The sequence below is a fragment of the Cygnus atratus genome, chromosome 22, assembly GCF_013377495.2.
Source record: "Cygnus atratus isolate AKBS03 ecotype Queensland, Australia chromosome 22, CAtr_DNAZoo_HiC_assembly, whole genome shotgun sequence".
Classification (NCBI taxonomy): domain Eukaryota; kingdom Metazoa; phylum Chordata; class Aves; order Anseriformes; family Anatidae; genus Cygnus; species Cygnus atratus.
In genome coordinates, this window is record NC_066383.1 from 4194993 (window position 1) to 4214451 (window position 19459).

Sequence of the window (19459 nt, forward strand, 5' to 3'; positions counted from 1 at the left end):
GTGATGTTAGCAGTGCTCTCCTTAATTATAATGATCAGATACAGATAAAACATTTTTTAAAATGTTTTGAATTATGTAATATCTAACATTTATGACAAGATTGAGATGCAGAAAAATACTACAAAGATAAGTGGTAGCAAAAATTAGTAGCTTATCCATGTGATACTGAAATGATGTAGTTTATAAGTAAGCTGCATTAGCTGCAGAATGGGATATAGGACATTTTCAAGTCAAAAGGGGAGCTACACCTCCTGTGTCACATTGAAAATGAGTGGGATTTGAGATCTTCTGCCACACTAAATGAGAACAGGTTCATTGGATTCCATAGAGCTCTACTGGTTACATCACTGGATTTCGTGTCTGAGGGCAGATTTCAGTGCACAGAAAGGATGGTATTGTGTCAAGGAGTTGGGATGGTTCAGGATGCTTTCAGACAACAATGACGCTCCTGATTGGAGAGCAGGCCAGAGAACCGTGGTTTCGTGATCCAGTTTTGTGGTTGGATCATTGTGCTTAGAAATAAAATGGTTAACAGTGACTCTACTGTTATGGTACCACACTGTGCTGTTAAGTAAAATAATGTGTTGGATTTCCAGAGCTGAGCAAACTTTCCTGAATTAGAAATTAGTCATTAGAAGTCATTAGAAATTTCACTAATACTATCAACAGCATGTGCATTTAAACCTTGCAGAAATACTGCTTTGTTTTGTTTTTCCCCAAAATATTCTTCCACTGTTGCATGCTGAATTCCAAAGAGTTATTTTATTTCTCACCTTCCTCCTTTTTTATTTTTTTTTCTAGACAGGTTCTGAATACAATGGTAGGGCACTGGCTTTTTCATAATCAGCAATGCTACTTTATCCTAAGAAAACAGGAGCAACCAAGATGCTATCTGTTCAGCACAGCTCAGCATTCGTTCATGAGGTTTGATTCCTATGTAATCCCCTTCCAGCACAGAGCTGCTGTGCCTGAGGATGCATTCACCTGAGAGGCAGGATCTCAGGACCGATTCAGTTCCACTGTTTGCACTAGCATATTTTAAGATGCTAATCCCTGTTTGTAAGCTCTAATAAATAGGCAGCATACTGCTTTAAGCAATAGCTTGGTGGGTAATGGGAATGAGTCACAAAGATAACATCCTGGTTGTTTGACTGTGAACTAATACAAGTAAAAAATGTAATGTGTTCCTTGTTAAAGGAGCACCGTCTTATTCTGGCTGCTGAGACAGGCTCAGCATTGCATTTCTAAAATCATTAATCTTAACAAGGAGTTGATGCAAGGGTAAAGTTTACTTAAAATTTGCTTGAAATGGTCTACCCCCTGTTGCAGTTCTCCTAATCCCACTTCTGCAATCATCCTTTAAACATTCAGGAGCCAAGATGCATGTTCCGGGGTCAATGCTATGCGTGTTCAAAAAGGAAAAGACATGTTAGGACAAATCTCATCCTAAACGTTTCTGAGTGCTTTAGAAAATGTATGCATATGTTCTGTGCTGTAGTCCAGATGCATCTGCTATGGAGGGGAAAAAGCTTTTTTTTTTGGCCAGGAACAAAATTCCTTCTTGTGTGAAAAGTGACCGTGATCTTGTTTATACCTAGCAGTAATAACCATGGCTTATCATGTCTTAAGTATTAACATATGTAGTGCAGAGAACTGCATTTGGTTTTGGTGTCTTTTCACCAGCAACACATCTATTACTTCTAAATTAGCGCACTGAGAATTTTGAGGACGCTTTTTTTTTTAACTAGAACCCCTGACATTATGTCGGCTGTGAAGTGGTGGGTAGCTTTCAGCATTTTTGACTGCATGCATCCAGGTTGAGGTAGTAGGTTGTATAGTTTAGAATTACACCAAGGGAGATAACTGTACAACCTCCTAGCTTTCCTTGGGTCTTGCACAAAGCGGCGTGATGAGCGACCATAATTCCTCAGCAATGTTTGCTCTGGACACGTGGAACAGGAAAGAGCAGGTAAGATGAGCTGGAAAACCTTTTCTTTTCTTCTGCCTCTCCAGAACTTCTGAAATGTTCATTCTGTCAGCATTTTTTTTTTAACCTACTGGTACTATATTATTGAGCATTTAGCAAATTCAGTGGACGAGTAATGGTTGTCTTCCTTTATTAGCATTCAAGCAACGCAATGTGTAACATTCCTAAAAAGCACCATGGCAACACATCAGTGTTATTGCCTTTCGCGGTCAGCAATCAGAAGTCTCCAAAGGTAACACGAAAAAACATCCTGGATTGTATCTGTTACTGAGATGTGCAAGCAGGTTTCCCTCTTCGTTAGTCCTTGACTGGCTCAGTTAGTTCTACAACAGGAGTTAAATGAGGCTGTGCCCTGGAGCTCAATGAGTCCTGGCTCACACCTTGCCTCTCGGGAAGGTGGGAGGCTGGTGCTGATGCTTCCAGATAAAACCGGTAAGGGTTTTTGTGAAAGTACCTAAATCTACACAGTCCTCGGGAGAGCTGTTCTTAGGGAATACCCAGTAATGATTACAGTTAGCTAAAATGGTGATTCGTAAGGTTTCTTTCCTAGGTTTGCACAGTTAAATTAGATGTTTCGAAGGCTGATGCTTCTGAACACGTCCTGTAGAGGTGGTTTGCTTCCCCCTCGCAGCAGTTTGGGGTAAGGAGCTGTGGAGCTACCCGAAAATTGTTAGAGTAGTTGTGGGGAGAAGGGGCATGGGCTGAGCCTGCAGCTCTGGGCAAATGGGCAGGAGACCATGTTTCTAATGTATCCTTCGTGCCTAAAATGCAGGGAATATACCTAAATTTGTAGCTGCAAATGTAGTCTGCTATTTTATTAATCTAAATGCCTGAAGCCTGAAAATACTGTAATGCTCAGTGATTTATCTAGTAATGTTTGAAGACAAGAACCAAGATCTTCATGATGGCAGTGTCCAGGGTTTGGGCTCTGTGGCAGCCTGTATGAGGTTGGTGGCCCTAATGCTTGGTCGGGGCCCAGAACAGGAGGCTTTTGGCTATACAGCTGGGGGATTCTGGCCACAGTTGGAGTTCCCAGAGATAACAAGAGACTGTATGATAGTGGGTAAACTTTCTACATTACTGAATAAAAGAAAAGAAGAAAAGTATAGGCACATGCTTCACTTCCTTATGCTAATTTGAAAATGTAAAAACAATAGCAATATTTTGAGGTACCTAAGTAAGCTAATTTTTTTTTTTTCTGGTAAAATGGCCCTTAAAATCTTAAATATCTGCACACCCTTGTTTACTGAATGCAAAGAGAAGATGTTGGTTTCCTGAGTGTTACTAAGAGTGGACTAGTGGGGTTTATTTCATCTTGTTTTCAAAGAGGCTATAGCTATCACTACTGCGTTTGGTAACTCTGCAGTTCCTTAGGACAAGCCAAGTATCAGGGCTAATGCATGACTGCTCTTGTGTCTCACGAAGGCATATGCATTAAACATATGCAGCTAGGTAAAGAAGAGGAATCTTTCTGGCATATTTTAGGAAGTACCTTATTTCTCTACCCCATAAATCTTTTTGTATCTGGAAGTGCAAATTTTCAGCCAATGTAAATCCACAGGCTGCATTGTCCCACATCCAATGTAGAGTCAATGGGCTCTGTTCCATAATAGTCAATTCTTTACCTGTTTGATACTTTTCTAGGAATAATATTATGAATGGATGGTAATGAGTCCCAAATAAGAACTGTTTCTTTTCCTTTTTGGTTGTTGAATTTTAGACCTTCTTTATATTGGAATAAGGGAACTTTGTAAGGTTCAAATGTATATACTGTCTGTACTGACACACATATTTGTGGCTATCAAACTCAACTTTATGTGCCAGAAGGATATGTAAATCAAATAATCTCTCTGCTCCAAAGAACAAGGAATAATAATGAAAAATGAGAATGGTCAGTGGTACTCTGGAGTTAACAATAAGCATAATTCAATGTGCATATTTTTCTTCTGAACAAAATAGCATTCCAGCTCTCCCCCTGATGAGAGGAATGTATTGTCAATTAATTAGACTTCCATCATATGTCCTCGGATGCCCTTCTATCATATGCCTTCCATATGTCCTTATGTCATATGCCTTCCATATGCCCTCTATGTAATTAAGCTTCTATCATATGGCTTCTATCATATGCCATTTAAATAGATTTCCAGGAGAATATGGCAGTGTTACAATTATGGACCTTTTGCAGTGAGTAAAGGAACTACTCATGAGCTGTAGATTAAAAGAGGAGGAAGCAAAAGCAAGGTGTCTAGCCCTGAACAGTTCCTTTAATTGCCTGTCTTGTTTCTCTCAGCTTGCACAATGAACAGACAAAAGTGTTCTAGTTTCCTTCACTTCCATTATTGTTCCACTCCCAGTTTTTATTCAGTTAAGTCTGAATAGTAGGAGAGAGAGTAACAGTTTTTAAGAGAATATTTCCACTGGAATGTAAAGTGAAAAAGAAGCAGTCCACCTCCCAGAGAATTGTTTGTCCTATGATAATGAAATCTAAACTTTCATCTGTTTTTTGTCCTTTTAAGTCTGTAATATAAAATGAAGTACCAGAAATATCATGGTGAGGGAACCAATGAAAATGAGACGGTACGCTTTATTTGAGCACACATCCTTGTTCTCCCTTATGGACAATGGGTGCAAATAGTATTGTGCTTTTCTTGGCATGGTGATGGCTTGGTAGATAGTGTACTAATGTACAAGAATATGTAGTGAAATGGATTCCAAATTTATTGTGGCTTATTAAGGATAAAGACCAAAAATAGGCACTGATGCCTATATATGCAAGGAAGAAAACTGCAGGCATCCAAGGAATGATGAGGTCTTGGAATGGTTTCCAATGAAAAGACAGCATGTGCTCCCTTGTTTTATGTACATTCGTGTATCTGTGCCCTCACCCTTCCCAACAACTTCAGAGACCGTTTTCTAACCCCAGTCAAACGTGATAGAGGAGAGGTGACTTCCGAGACCATTCTGCTCCAGCAAGCTTTACCGAAATTACAACCATATATCCCGTGCAGTTGGGAGGAGAGTTGAAAGGACAAGGAGGAGGTAAAATACAGTCAGACGCGCTGATGTGTCCAAACTATAAAATGGAGAGCAGTTTGTGGTCTATGCAAGTTTACCTGGACTAAATGGATTTAATAAAGTAATGAGAACAATTCAGACAGAATCCCACTGGCTAGTAACCAGCGTGTCCATGAAGACGTTCTACTCTAGTTGCTAGAGCATGCTAAAACCCATACCATCATGACTTCACTGCAGTTTTTATGTGCTCTGCCCAGATTACGATTACCAAAAAGTAGTCCTATATTTTGCTGGGTAGACATGCTGCTAGTCACTATTTATAATCCAGATGTGTTCCTCACGGATGGGTGACAGGCCTTATTTTGGTTTAGACTTTTTATTTTTAACTCACTTCTCCTTTAAAACACACACACAAAATATAACTAGTCCATATGAAAGCTCTAGGTCATTAGGGAAATTATTCTAAAAATTCGTGTTGTGGTCCTGCACCATCATTCTTAGAGTTTTCTGGTGCCACAGTCGTAAACTGTGTTCTTAAGGGAAGTCTTTAAGTCTCTTGTGGTTTACCCATATCTCTTCCAACACCACTAACTTTTTTAAAGAATAATTGCTGAAGCATTGTATTCAGTAGTAATTTTTTGGTTTGCCGGGCAGCAAGAAAATACTTGAAATAGTACAGTATTGCAAATTTTCTTTTGCTTCTGTGTTCTCGCTTGGCTGTGATAGTTGTGAAAGGTGCCAGCCAAGAAGAAGGAGGGACTTTGCTTATCCACAGAAATTGGTACCTGATTGCTTGCAACCCTTTAAGTGTCTTCTGAGCTGCCTCACAGCTGTCCTTGGAGAGGGCCAACCTGTGATGGTGAGAAAGCTGAGGCAAGGGCTTTTTCCTGGGCCCTGGATGCTGATCCTTTGGAAAGGAAACTGAAATTCAAAAACTTTAACCGTTAGAGGGATTTTTTTTTTCTCTTTCTTTTTTAACAATGCCTTTCATCTCTTTCCACACCCAGCTGAAACTATGCTGCAACACTTCTGCTGCTAAATCAGATGCATTAAGTACAGTCAAATTTGTACATAAAAGTTTTGCAAGAACAGGGATGAAATAGAATGGAATGCCAGAATGACTCATTGTTTAATGAATAAGGCCCTAAGTGTTCTATTGATGCCATTTATAAATCTGTATAAAATGTATAGAATTCATGTCATAACTGGAATTCCAAGCACAGCAACCTTGTGAGCTAAATTATGATGATGATAGGGTACTGCACAAATTAATATGAATTTTAACACGCTTCTGCTTGAAAGCTGCTCAGACAGTTAAAAATAAGACAATTTCATTACACAGATTCAAAGCCCAGACCTCAGAAATGCTGCTACTCTCTCCTTTTGAAACTGTAAATTACTGAAGGAGGAAGTTCTTTTTGCATGTGTTAGAGTCAACAAGTATAACCTATAAGGGAAAATTATGTCCTTTCAATTAGATGTAGATATTGATTGCAATTCACAGTGCAACTGGAAAATGAAAGAATTAGCTGGCATAGACCAGCTCAATATTCAGACGCTCATCTCTCTGAAATGAACAGCCTTAGGCCACAGCAGAGGTCTGAACACACATATATTTTCAACCAACTTTTTTCTTCTCATTCTTGCTTTCACCTTTCCATATATTGGTGGTTAGATATGAAACCAGGTGAAGTTCAAAGCTTCCAGCACTAGTTTTTTGAGATAAGTTCTGTATCCATTCAGACTTCAGTCAGAGGCAAACTCGTGTATGCGTGGTGTTGGGCTACCAGGATTTAACTTTTTCATAAAAGCTTCCAATGTAAATCGGAACAGAAAGGAAATCTGAGGTTTGGAAGTTTCCCATAACAGCAGAAGATCCAAAGTGGTTTATTGGGAGCCCCTCCCTCCTTTTTTTTTTTCTTTTTCTTTTTTAAACAAGACAAAACTTCTGGTTGCCCAGCCTCCACTCATCTCTCAGCAGTCCCAGGTGCATATATTTAGATTTATACATTCAAAATATAAAATGTATTCTCCTTGAGCAAATCAGTTTTTACATGTGATAGAGTGAAATTAGCCTCTGTGCAATGTCATGGCCCTGTTTCTTGGTTAAATAAGTTCAAGAATCAGGTTTCTGGGGCGGATGAGGAAAGAGACTGAAATTCAGCATTGTGTACATGCAGTGGCTCCTCCATAGCTCTGTCTCTCCCCGCTTCCATCTCACATCCATACAAAACAGTTTTCTCTCCAGTTAGGTGACCCAAGCTTGTCTGAGGAGCACTACAAATGAGATCCCACTGGCTAAAAATATTCCAAACAATTATTTTCTTAAAAGCAGGAGGGGAGCTGCTACTGCTGCTAAGGATGAAGGCACTTACCATGGGGAGGAGCTGTCAGCCTCCAGGTGGGGGCCTTGCCAGGGGCTGCAGGGTACGTGCTGGAGCCATGCACAGGCTCCTGCCAGCCACCTCTTAACATACCACTGCTTTTTTAAGAAAAAAGCCCACCACACTCAACACCACTTCTACGAGTAGGAGCACAGAGGAGCAAATGTTGGGGTGGAGGGCTTCCCCTTGCCCTTTCAGGCCACTGAGGATAAACCCACCTCGAGTGTGAGTCACCCCACTGCCATTTTTTCTTCCACCCTTTGCCAAGGTCTGGTGACAAGACTGTGATTTCTCTAAAGCTTGTCTTTGTTACAGGTGTGACACACAGCTCATAGGGTTTCATTATGGCTTTCATAATGTATTAATGAAATGTCAAGATCAAGTCATTTATAATTAACAGTGACGTGTAAATGTCATGTCTAACAATTGTAGTATAAGAGTATTTTTTGTGAATGGGCCATTTTTTACACGTGCAACTGACAACGTCCAAAAAAGCCTTAACTGGTCAGGCAAATGTTTGGTAAAGAAAGATTTTTTTTTTTTCTTTTTCCTCATTGAATCCCTGATAGGCAGTCAGACCTTGTTGCCTGGTGTTCCTAGATCCATAGATAAAGCTCAGGCCATCAGTGGAAGCTTTTTTGAACATTTTAGGGCTTGATCCTGTAATAAATGTGGAGTGGATACATCCTGCATGGTATTGACACGAATTTCATATGAGTACCCTCTATGTTTTGGGGACCAAAGGCAGTGAAGCATGCAGAGTAGGAGCTGTACTACCAAATCTGAGGATGAGTAGCTCAAAAAGGTGTCAGCAAAAACGGGCCCAAGCATGGAGATATATGTATCGACGTCGCAGAACCATCACCCCTTAGAAAGGAAAACAAATTTACATCATAATGAAAAGAAAAGAAATAATGAGGAGGTAGAGTGAGAAATTCTGGTAGTCTTGCAAAGTGAGTACAAGGAGATGTGCAGTGAAATTAAATGGTGATAAATAGAAAATGTTTTAAAAAGCAATTCTTTTTCACCAGTATTTAATTAAAAATGAACCTAATTACTTTTAGAAGTTAATGGGACCAAGAAGTTTGCAAGCCTAGAACAGATTAGATACTTAAGTTTTTAATAACCATACGTAGAACTTTGCTAATTCGTGCTGATAACTTTAGAGCTGAGTTTAGACTTCGCATTTCAAGGTTTAGGATGAAGTGCAGCAGTTCAGGACCAGGGAAGAACCAGTGGGAAGGACAGCCCTGTGCAAAGCCGCTAACACTTGTCACTCTTGGAGAAGGTATGCTAGAGAAGTCTGGATTCTGCCCCAGTCTGCATCTGTCCCTTGCAAAGGATTAAGCACATAGTTCGCCACTGACAAATAAAATGAAGAGTTGATAGACATTTGGCCTTCCCTTCGGCTTGCATACTGAATAACCACGATACAGCAGCATTGACAGTAGTTATCCAATGGCCTGGTCCACCTGCAGCTCCTTGCAGTTGCTGTGTGTGATGGGGAAGGATTGTGTGGGTGCTGCACAGAAATGAAAGCAGAGGGAGGTGAAGGACTCCTCCAAGGGCAGGCAGCATCATTGGAAGGGCTGGGTGGAAGAGCCAGGTCGGCTGGATTGCAAGTCTGCACCTAACCATGTGTTGGGACACTTTCCTTCCTTATTAAATAAATTTCTTGGAACCCTGGTGTTACCAGGAGTAGTAAAAGTTTCAGCACGGAGACTTACACCAGGTTCTGCTCTCACGCCCGCTTTGCAGCCTGAGGCTAGAGCTGGACTCAGCCAAGCAGGAGCTGGTCGCACAGATGGATGCAGGAGGCTGCTGCGGGGCAAGAGGGGCTTGGGCACGGTGTGGCACTTGCACAGCCCTGCTGCTAGGGGCCTGAGCTGGCTCTTCCCACGGTACTGGCTCGAAACTGGGGCTGCTCGGGGACTTTCTGGCTTTGGGGTACCTACATCCAGTCCCCTGAACACTGCAGGCAGTGTCTGTATTCCTTGGTGTTCGTGAGTTCTAAGTAATTGTTGCAAGTAGAAGGTTAAACCCATTCCTGGATTAACGTCCCTGATGTGGGTGTATTTTAAAGGATTGTGTTTTTTTCCCTTGTGTTTGAACTGCCTTCTCATCTCTTCTGACAACGAATAGCAGTTGTGGCACCAGAGAGCGGTTTGCGATAGTGCTGTCTGCAGTCTGACAAATGCCGCAGCTTCCCCTTGGCTTTCTATTTCCTCCCATAAGTGAGGTGGTTAGGTTTGGAGGACAGGATTTTAAAAAAAGAATAAGGAAGAGAAGAAGAACAGGAAGGAAACGGGAAGGGAAGAAGGCAAGGCACAATTGCTGTCTGCTACAGATCTTGTGGTTTGAGTTGATTTTGGAAATTGCCTTTCCAATAGCTTTGGAAATGTGAAAGGAGAACTTATTTATTAAGGAGAACTTATTATTAAGAGAATTAAGATGTTTCAGTCACGTGCTTCTCTTCATTTGTATGTGAAAATGGGTACTGAGTGAGAAATTAAACAGTGTAGGTTTAATGGAAAAAATAAAATCAGTGTCTACTGCTTGCTATGTTAGAAATGATGTAACTTGCCTGCTGAATCATGTCTGTTTGTAGGGTTCGAGGATGTAAGTCACCGGTCAGCAAGCTGTAACCATAGTGCTGCAATAAATCCACAAGGGCCCTATGTTGGTGGCTGCATTTCCCAAAGCGATAGCTCAGGACTTCACATCAGAATTAGGAACTTGTCTCTAAGTTTCAGCTTAAATCTTCAGCTAAAGGGGCTGGAGAAATCCAAGATCTGCTGGTGCAATTTTTAGTGCACTGGGTCCTATAATGCTCCGTTTTGTTTGTTTTCCAATAGAGAGGCAATTTTTAATTGCAAAATATGTATCCCCAGTCTCATTGCAGGGTGCATGCGGCCTCTCAGGGGGTGTGCACACCAGCTGACTGCAGGGTGTATTAGAAGAGGTGGGGACAACATAGGATATTCTGTCTTGGTGATGGCAAGTATTTTATTTGTGTATTCTTTATGTGTTTGTCACATGCCTGTGAAGGATTATAAGCCTACAGTGACTGTGGAGTTGAAGTGCTAGAAGAGGTTTTCAGGAGTAAAGAGACATGCGTGGCAACTTTTGAATAATAGGATGCAAGGTGAAATCCTAACACTTGGTGTGCAGAGTGTCAGTCCTGTGCCAGAACTGAGTCCAGGGGTGCTGAAGGGCACCTAGGAAGGGTGCAGAGGACCATGAGAGCAGGGATGTGGGGTGCTTGGTGTCACTGTGAACTTGCAATCCATACTGAATTCAAGGCTTAAATGTCTAATGTATAAATTGGTGCTAGGAATTAAGGAAGACTACTTGTTGTCTGAAATCACAGGCAGGCTTTGTCTGTGTAATAAAAAAGCCTCGTCAAATTATTTAAAGCAAACTTCTCTTGAATTTTTAAAAAAGTGGGCCAGTTTTTGCTCTTAGTCAGGACAGCAAGGTTTTTCTCTTTTTCCTGCCACAGCTTTAAAAGGAGATAGATCCTGTATAACACAGGCCCAAGACCCCAGTGGTAATTTGCTGGAGTAACAATAAGGAGAACATGAATCTCTCCTTTGACTGGGCATCTGAGGGAGGTTTAAAAACCCCAGACAAGACAGAAATTCACTTGTGAAGGTCGAAGTTTGTAAATCAGCCCCCTTCCTTGCTGCGAAGCCCTCAGCCTGCCTCATGCCACATCGCGTTACAGACGAACGTGGGCATTGCATTATATATTAGCGTGGAGTTGTCCTCAGATACCCTGCTGTGGAGAAAGGCCATTTTTAAATCTTTAATAGGGCATTAGAGCAATTTGCCTGTGATTTAGTTATAAGTGGGCAAGGAGAGTGGTGACAAACGAAGCTGGGAGGCCCTAAAATTCTTTGAATATTCCATGTTTTCCTGGAACTGTTGGAAAAAGGCTGCCAGAAAGGTCTTGGCAGGTTTTCTAGGTGGCTGGCCAAGTCTGGAGCAAATGTGGATAGTTAATAGGCTAATGCAGCTCTGGTTCCAAGTCCGTACGTATGTAACATACGTTTTTATTTAAGAAATCCCACCGCGTGGAGGAGCAAATGTAGTGCTAATATATCTTCCTGCAAGAAAATAGCAGGGGAAAAAACACTGTCATCTTGTAAAGATAAAATAAAGGACCTTTTTCCCTTGCTTTTGGGGGACTCGTATTGTGATTTTAAGAAGAGAAGATGTAGGAAATGAAATCAGTAGACAGGCAGTGGCTTTCCCGAGAGGGCCCCATATTAATCGGGAATGGGTTGTACAGCAGTAGTTTGAGCCTAAGAAAAAGGCAGAAGCCGTTCAAAGAATTGTTTTCCATTCCTAGACTGACTTTTTGTTGTTACCATGGAAGTAATTAAAAATGGCAATTAAGCAGGAAAGTGATCGAACAATGACTTAGGACCTGGTGCAAGTGGACAGCCCCTTCTAGCATGAAGCATGAGGCCATCTGTGCGTGGCAGGCCATAAAAATTAGGTGTTGATAATGAACCATCCCAGGAAGAGGATGGTTTGGGAAGGGTTTCTCTTTGCACCAGAGTCAAAATCACAGTTCTCTGCGGCCACAGGCACCCAGGAATAGGTGTTTGCTGTCGTGGCTGACATGTGCTGCTCCTAGGAAAGCGGAGATCCGATTTCTCTTCGATGCCAGGTGAATTAGCTTTGTAATTTTAAAATCCTCTGCAGTGTGAGGGATTCTTGTTTGTGCTCAGCTCATGGGGCTTGTCTTGTTTTATTATTAATGGGGAGAAGACTGTGCACAGCCTTGACCATTATAGTGGAACGATTTATTTCTTTGATTAAGCCATTGGTGCAGACCCTGATGTTCTGCTACAGACTCCCTATGGGATCTTTGATGAGTCACTTATTTTTCTTTGTTTTTAGTCACTGTCTATAAAATAGAGGTCCGTGTTCCGCAGAAGGAGTTTTGTGAAGACAGAGGTACTGATCATATGAGAATTGTTCAGCTTGCCGTGTTCTGTGTCATACTGGAGTTGTAAGTGAGCGTACTGTATATCCATATTAAAACATGTTTCATATGGACTACCACCATGCTAACAGATACGTTCGTTAGCCGTAGAGTTGAGATTGACAATATTTATAATCTAATAGTACTCTGATAAGAGCACAATCAACTAGAAAAGGTTATTATTGCACTTTAAAAATCCTATTTAAAGAACATCATTTATTATCCTAAGTTAAATAACATCATATGCAGATTGTTCCATTTGTTTTCCCCGTTTTCTCTCTCGTAAAAATGTTGCACTGTCTCTTTGTGTTACAAAAACGACTAAATTTAAACTTCGGGTGTAATAGAGCCTGCGCTGCAATGTGAAGTGATGCAGAAGCACAGACTGGCACCAGGAGCGGGCAGACTGGCTGCTGCGCCTGCGTCCCGTGGCTATTTCTGGCGTGCAGAGACTGAGCGGTGTCTGCCGGGCCAAACGTAAGTCCTCTGAGGCTGCCGTGTCTTCCCCGTGCTCTGACATTCCTGCTCGCTGTCACGTGCCTCTTGATATATGGCTTTCTGATTTTTAATAACGCTCTCAACACCAGTGAAGCAACCAAAAACGAGTTACTGTATATTAAAACCTCTGCCTCTGGTTTCACAAGAGGTGAGGGAGACTAGGCTTGTGCTCAGCCTTCCCCCATGTTAAAGTTCCCAAGCCTGTTATTTCTTTGACATCAATACCTAAATGCCTTGGCATCCTGTAAATACCCCGTGAGAGGAGACTCCTTGTCCCAGGAGCCTAAACAGATAAGGCAGGCAGAAGAGGGAGCACAGAGACGGAGAAACTTGCCCAAGCCACTTAACACATCGACCGGCAGGCCTGGGAATAGGAACAGGTCTTTTGGGTTCTTGCCACTGTCACCGCCGATTTGGGATCCATCCGGATGGTTCTGTGCCAGCCTCTGCCTGTCCCTGCACAGGGATTGGCGGCTTGTGCCCACCAGTGAGCAACAGAAAATATTTTGGTGTTCTACCTTTTGGTTTACTTCTTAAGCAATAGCTGAGACAAGTATTCTTTTGTTGGGAGAAATATGCCCCCCTTGTTTATTTATTTATTTATTTTTAAAAATTGTGGCAACCGTAGGCTGTAGCTGAAGTACTAGAAAAGCTGAAAAACAATTTCTGTTTGTTTTATCTTTGAAATAATTCCATCCTCTCTTTAAAGAAAGTCCGTACTGGCGAGAAAGGCTAAGACTCTGACAGGAGGTCTGGGGGGATATTTAAGGATGACCATGCTTCGAGGTTCGTCAGCTCCTTGTAGCCTATCAGGGCCCTTTACAAACATTAATTAGGGTTCAGAATCACAGCTTCTTTCTCATGTGAAATAGATAGGTTATTTATATAGGGGAAAATTGGACATAGACTGTAGGACTGAGGCTCCACGATGAATTCATGGAGGAGATGGAAACACGTCTGTGGGCTGCAAGAAGCAGGCTCTGCCCTCTGACCTCTCTTTACAGTGTGACCCTCAGGTAAAGAAGAAAAAAAAGTCAATTGAGGGGCATCACCTTTCTCATGTAATGATTCCACTGAAATTTCAAACAAATGTAAAGAAAAAAAAACATTAAATGCTCATCAGACAGGAAGTTTTTGTATCGGCCTTGTAGGCTAACAGACTAATAAAGCTCCATCAATTAGTAACTGAAGTATTAAAACATTTGTCAGGCTTTCAGTATGAAACCTCAGATCTTAAGAATTATCACCACCAGCTCAAAATGGTCATATTTATCTGAAATTTTAGTGAGGTTCTTGGAGCTTTGGTTATGTTTTAAATGAATCAAGCCTTATTTGAAACTTCTTGTGGACCTGAAACCATGTGAAATATGAGGGGTTTCAGGTGCTTTTTGTGATATGGAAATGGCAAATCATGCAGGAGTAGATGTAGTACATTTTTGCGTGACTTCATCCAAATAAGTTTGAGTTTTGCCTTGAGTTTTGGGGTTTGGTTAAATCTGGTATGTATAGGAGAACTCACGGACAAGAGCAGCTTGTGAACTCCCCACAGGCAAAACACACATAACTCTAGGTACTGCATTCCTGCTTCTCATGCTCTTTCTTTGATAGTGGATGAATTAATCTCTGTAACCTTTCTTTTAAATCTCTGTCACATCCACTGACCTTTTGTTGAACTCTTCCCGTTTTCCCAAAGTTGGTTTTAAACCGAGGGCACCGAGTGGTGCAGAGTTCCAGGACTGCTGCACCAGGAGGTGAAACTGCCTCATTTGTCCTTTTCCTTCCTTTCCTCACCTTGGGATAGAATTGTTTTATGGCTTTGGCACCTTACTACTTTAATTGTCCTCCATTATCTAGGGATTGATAGAGTTGGAGCTCAAAGATCTTTGAGAAACCTCTTAGCAGAATTGGGTTGAGGCAGAAAAAATACAACGATCCCCTCTCCAAGCTGAGGCACTGTCGGGGCAGTGCCTGGGTAAGGTGATTTACTGTTATATGCCTTGTTGGGTTTGGAGATGAGAGTTGGTGGGTGAGTTAGATTAAAAGGAATTGTTGGTGATGAAAAGGAATCTTCATGGCCATCAACCACAATCCACCCTCTTTGTCGACTAACAGGGCAGCCGATGAGGATAACGAGAGTAATCTGGACATAGCAGCTGTCTTTTGAGGACCTCAAATCTCTCTGTGGACATGGTAAGCTTTGTTGTGATGGTTTTATATATGGTAGGAAGCTAGGCAGGAAGAGGTAAAACTATTTTATAACTGCCTTGAAGTGGAATTGGACAATGGTAGACAAGACAGTGACGTTCAAATTAGAAGCCTCTGGTTGTCAAGCTCCTCACTTGGGAGTTAGAGCGCTGTTCTGGTCATGCCCAAACCATGGCACTTTGCCCAACTTTGCTTTCCTTGGATGTGCCCCACACTGTGAATTTGTACCTTTCTTCAATCCCTGTTAGAATTCTCCATCTATATTAGTAAATATTTTTTCCTCTGCTGAAGATATTGTATTAGTTCTTAAGCTATTCTCCTATATTCTCCTATATGCTGCCCATATAGCTGAGATAGAACTGCTATTTCCTAAATTATATTTATATGGTAAAATCACCCATTTTATTTTTTCTACTACAGGAGAATGAAGGGCTTAAGTTGCTCTGTAGTGAAGTTACTGACTTGTCTCAAAAAGACCGTTTTCTAGTGAATGCTTAAGTCCCTAAAGCATCCCCTCTGGCTGAGCATCCCTTCTCCTATGTCTTCTCCTTTGAACCACTAATTCCAATTCATTTCAGAAAAAAATAGTAATAGTTTGGTTTTACTCTGCTTTCTCCTATAACTGTGCAGCTACCAAGGTTTCCTTTGAACCTGTGTCCACGATTAAATTCATTCTTCCTTTCTCTTTTCCAGCTTCTCTCTGCAAAATTCCTCTCACTCCATTTCTATGAGAACTATTCCTGCAAACCGGGTCCCTAAGAGGATTAGCGAAGGGGATACCAATTTATTTATACCCACCTCAGCATGGTAGCAGCCAAACACTGTAAGTTGCTGGGTTATTAAATGGCCTGTAGCACATGAAAGAAGCTTCAATCTTCTGGGGCAGTTCAGAGTGGACAGGTGTCCACCCCACAGCTGCTCTGAACTGATCCCCAGTTTTGGCAATATTTTTTTTTCTTTTTAACCTGTTCACGTTGGTGATATGAAGAGGAGTGCTCAGGACTAAGTGGACCACAGACATTTGGTCCCTTTTAAAATATAAGAACAATTTTCAGGACTCTTTCCGTTGAACTTTTTTAGCTGATAAAAAAAATAAAAGAACAAAAGAGAGATATGGGGAGTTAGGGAAATCCCTCAGACTTTCTCTGTTTAAATTCCAAATTCCTGGCAGTCACAGTGTTAGGTGATGTTGCCGTTTGGGTTTTCTTCTATAGTGCCTGGCTTGCACAGTCCCAAGCTGAGTTAAATACGTGGCTATGATCAAAAGAGGATGACGCCGCTATTTCTTTGTGCCAGCCTGGAGGCCCTTAGATATTGGAATCTAAGTCTTTGAAAAACAAGGTTGCTGGACTCCAGTAAATAAAGTGTCCGGATGCTAGTGATGATTCATAAAAGCAATTTAAAAAGGAAAGTGCTTTGCTGCTGAGCGTAATGTCTTGGTTTGAAGATGTCCTTAAGTGTGTAATGCTGCAAATAGTGGTCAGTGGATAGTGACCGCTGTGTTTAAGATTACGAATCTGTTTCCAACATAACTCTACTCTTCACGTGGTTCTGATGATCAAAGCCACATCTTTTTTTTTTTTTTGGTAGCTGAATCTTCTTTATTTAGTCTGTATTTCAAAATATATAGCTTCCATCCCTTCTTAAATTTGTGAAAAAAAAATTCCTGAGGATTTAGTATTTTCCATGGGAGAAATGTGTTTTTTGAAATTTAAATACTGGACATGACAAATAATTGAAATTTATCAAATGTGATTTGTTTGGAGATTTTTTTTTCAATGCTACCTTCTTGCATTACGGCCTTGACCTTCCACAGACACAAACCACCTCACTTGTACAGCTTTCAAAGCGACTTGCAATTAGCAAGACTGAACCCTGCTAAGACACGGCTAGGGTTCTTGTTGTATACAGAGATCCCCCAGCACGGTCACATTGCCCAAGCGAGACGTAGGCCCCAAGGCATACTCTACAAGCTTCTCAAGTCGGCTCAACCAACTGTTAGCTCTTAGTGATGGCTCTTGGGTTGCTGTTCTAGAGCAGACGCTTCCAGTCATGCCAACTTCTCCAAGTGGATGCCTCTGGCTTCTCTCAAGGTCTGTGTATTGTCCGAAGCTGGGGCTTGGCTTTGCTTTGCCCTTGCATACTGATTAGACCAGCCATATATGCTAAGGGAAGCAAAATAGTTTACTGATTTATCATGGATCATTAGATGGAGTAACTCTTCTTAAAACATCACCAGTATAGATACAATAATTAGAGATGTGCTTTTGTTAACATTGCCAGCCTCTACCCTCTTGTACAGTACCCTTGGGTACTAAATAATTACCCACTTTGTGTGGTTATCTAGCTCACTAATTACCCACAAAAATTGGGGTCAGGTGTTAACTGCTTGAAATAAGTATCCTCCAAAGACTTGGTTAAATTGTGTAAAGAAATTATGTGTTTGCAGCAAAACTTTAAAAAAAAAATCAAACATTTGTTGTTGTTGTTGTTGTTGGAAGGAAAATAGGGGAACATGAAAAAGACGATGGGTGTAAATTATTCTCTGTGATGGCAAAATCTTACCTACTGCTGTGATGCTGAGGATGGAATCTGTACGGGTAGCAAAGGGATGGTGGCAGATACAGTCTCTGTAATCCAGTCTACTTTTCCCAAAGATTAGATCCTTCAGTACACAGGGTTTGATTCTTCCCCTATCTAGGCTGATGTCAATCAGGATTGTGTCGGTATAAATGAGAAAATTTGTATGCATGGATTCCTGGACTGCCTTTACTGCATAATTCCACCTCCTCTATCACCCAGGGACTTCTGCATTGCACCCAATAATTGAATTATGTATTGTATACGTATTTCCATATGTTTATTTTACTTGTTTTAAACTCTGTACGCATGCAGAATTTCATTCTAAGGCTGCTGCTCATAAAATGTAGCCTGCTTTGAGTAATAATTTAATTCCTGTGTTCAGGGAGTTACCCCAGTGAGTCAAAGATTTCTAGATAGCCCCACCCTCCCCAACTTCCCGAACACTTACACTGCAGTCACTTTCTCTTTGCCAGACCCACACAAGACGCTGAACTAGCCAAAATCCCAAGAGACAGCTTCCCCTGCCTACCCCATTCTAGCCCCAGAGAACTAGGAAGCAAAGCCACAAAAACCCCGAAACCAAAGCCCTTGAAAATACCTGGCACGGAACCGAGGCATGTTTAACAGCCCGCCTCCCTAACCTGGTGCCTCGCATAGGTGCTGGCTGTCTGCAGTACAAAGGATTTCAGTGGGAACTAAGGGAGGTGCTTCGGAAAATCTCCCTGTGCACCCTCAGGAGCTGTGGATATCCAGCTGCCTTCACCGCTGCAGTCCTAAAAGCACCTGTGCAGTGCCCGGCGTAACAAAGAGGCTGCCCTATTTATTTAGTGCTAGGTGCTTTATGGCAAATAGCACCTTCTGCTCCCACAAGGAGCCTGTACAGGGACAGGTATAGGGCACTGGTAGCGTGTTCCCCCCGCCCCCCCCCCCCCCAGCCCCATAGATCTGGTGGATGTGGGGTGGCAGGTGAGGCCCCACATGGCAAGGGGGGTGTCTCGTGGGGTGTACCTGTGCTCCGCATCGCGCAGCTCTGCAGAACGCAGGCTCCAGCCTCTAAAAGCACAATGCAGATTTAGTCGTCAGCCTATCCCCCCCCCCCCCCCCCCCAGCTCCCCGCTGATGTTAACTGTCTGTATTATTATTTATCGTTATCAAGGGATTTGGTTTGATCAATGAAGTGTATATGCGTCTGACGGACATTGGGAGAGGAAATGCTTGGAGAATGAGTAACATGTCTGCAGCGGAGGGTGTGTGTGAGGGAGAGAGAGGGAGCATCGGTCCTAGGAGCAGTGACTGATGAGTTCATTTGAAAATCCAAGGGCATATAGCTGGTAAATTAGCACATCTTGCAAATATAGTCTGGGCTGCGAGGCAGCAGCGGGGCTGCCATTGAGCGGAGGGCTGGGTTGGGGAGGGCTCGGGGGGGTCGAGGAGAGGAGCTTGGCAGCTCTAAAGTCATCGCGGGCATGAGGCAGGCAGCCTGCTGCCTCCCTGCGATTTCCACGGGCGGCTGCGGGCTGCAGCGTGCCGGGGGGGGGGGGGGGGCGGCGGGGGGGAAGCCGACAGAGCAGCAGCAGCGGCGGATTTTATTGTTTTAAAATCCAGATCCAGCCAGAGGGATGCCAGGCGAAGGGCTGTGGTCCCCCCATTCCACCCCTCATCCCTTCCATCCCCCCCCCCTTTTTTTTTTTCCTTCCCCCCCCACCCCCCAGCATCCCCGCAGGATGGCGGCGTGGGGCAGCAGCCGGCTGCCGGAGGGGTCCCGGGGGCTTTGGGGTTTCTCCCGGGGGC

At 42.5% G+C, this 19459-nt stretch overlaps 1 long non-coding RNA gene across 11 annotated transcripts in view; it reads left to right on the plus strand.

Moving 5' to 3' along the window:
• The window catches only part of LOC118252531 (uncharacterized), a 51048-nt gene extending 33118 nt beyond the window's left edge, over positions 1-17930 (plus strand). For 8 of the 11 annotated variants that reach the window (XR_004780155.2, XR_004780161.2, XR_004780157.2 and 5 more), the window contains 5 exons: positions 12298-12409; positions 12730-12859; positions 14735-14852; positions 14993-15070; positions 15779-17930. This is a non-coding gene — a long non-coding RNA (uncharacterized LOC118252531). Of the gene's footprint in view, positions 1-12297; positions 12410-12729; positions 12860-14734; positions 14858-14992; positions 15071-15778 lie in introns of all 11 variants that reach the window. The other 3 variants (XR_004780158.2, XR_004780164.2, XR_004780163.2) reach the window with 3 other exon arrangements.
• The last annotated feature ends 1529 nt before the right edge of the window (positions 17931-19459 follow it).